This window comes from Acanthisitta chloris, unplaced genomic scaffold, assembly GCF_000695815.1.
Source record: "Acanthisitta chloris isolate BGI_N310 unplaced genomic scaffold, ASM69581v1 scaffold33392, whole genome shotgun sequence".
Taxonomy (NCBI): Eukaryota; Metazoa; Chordata; class Aves; order Passeriformes; family Acanthisittidae; genus Acanthisitta; species Acanthisitta chloris.
In genome coordinates, this window is record NW_008660450.1 from 9781 (window position 1) to 11063 (window position 1283).

The 1283-nt window shown below is 47.2% G+C and overlaps 1 protein-coding gene across 1 annotated transcript in view; it reads left to right on the forward strand.

Annotated features, from left to right (window-relative positions):
* PDZK1IP1 (PDZK1 interacting protein 1) overlaps positions 1-1283 on the forward strand; it is a 7039-nt gene that overhangs the window by 770 nt on the left and 4986 nt on the right. The window lies entirely within an intron of this gene.

The window sequence follows — 1283 nt, forward strand, 5'->3', positions numbered from 1 at the left end:
ACCAACTTGAATTTATCAGTCTGGGGTCTCCACTGTCAGCAGGATTGAAAGTTTTGCTGTTACTTGGAAAAAGTATAAAAAAAGAAACCCTTTAACAAGGATTCAGAGCCTGGCACAGCTTCCTCAGAGAGTGGAAAAGACAGGGGCGAGACAATGCTTTCCAGGCACTCAGAAAAGATGTATCAAAAAGCAGATCTGTGTCTTCAAATTAGCTGCCAGTCTGGGGTCTCCACTGTCAGCAGGATTGAAAGTTTTGCTGTTACTTGGAAAAAGTATAAAAAAAGAAACCCTTTAACAAGGATTCAGAGCCTGGCACAGCTTCCTCAGAGAGTGGAAAAGACAGGGGCGAGACAATGCTTTCCAGGCACTCAGAAAAGATGTATCAAAAAGCAGATCTGTGTCTTCAAATTAGCTGCTGAGTACAGATATGGAGTTACAACTACTGCATGGACTTATTTTGGCATTAGCACTTCCCTTGGGCTGCTTTATAGCTGCAGATGTGTAGACACATCTGCCAGGGCTGCAGATCCCACATTGCTAGTTTGGCTTAGATCTTTGTGAGGGAAAACCCATCATTGGAAAGAGATTGGAAATCGCAGAGCCTGAGGGACAGGCTGTCCCAGGAGGGGCATCCCTGGTAAAGGATTTTTCTAGGAACACAGTCCTGTTTCCTCAGGTGCGACTCATCCTTTCAGTCATCCCTCCTGGCAAGGCAGCAAGATGTGTTTGGTGGGACTCCAGCCAGGCAGTGCCCTCCAGGGCTGGGATCTACATACTCACTCCTTGAGTAAATGCTATCAAGCTCTTGCCCCTCCCTGGTTCCCATTCCTCCTTTCTTATGCCCATCCAAGTTCCCCATGTGGGTATTTCAGCCTGATGAGAAGACACTTGCCTACCTCCCACCACCCTCATCTCCCCTTCCAGCCAGGCCCTACATGGTCTCTCAAAGCCAGAACCCCTTGATTTTGGTTTGGTGTTTTTACTTTTGGCTCTGAATGCTCTGAAATCTGGTGGAAACAGCTGTTCGAATGAGGTTTCACTTGCAACAATATCCAGTACCTCCTGAGCGTGGCTACTCCAAGGAGGTTTCCTACCATTTGTCTTCCCTACCATGTATTTTCCCTCCTCCTTTGCTGGAAGATCACGAGATACAAATTTGGCAACTTCAGCCATTGCTGACTTCATTCCCTAGTTGACCTTGAACTTCATTAACCCCAGCAGAAACCTCAAGGAAGGCTGGACCTGACCACCGCCTCCTAGGCTTAAGCTGGAAACTTTGGCTT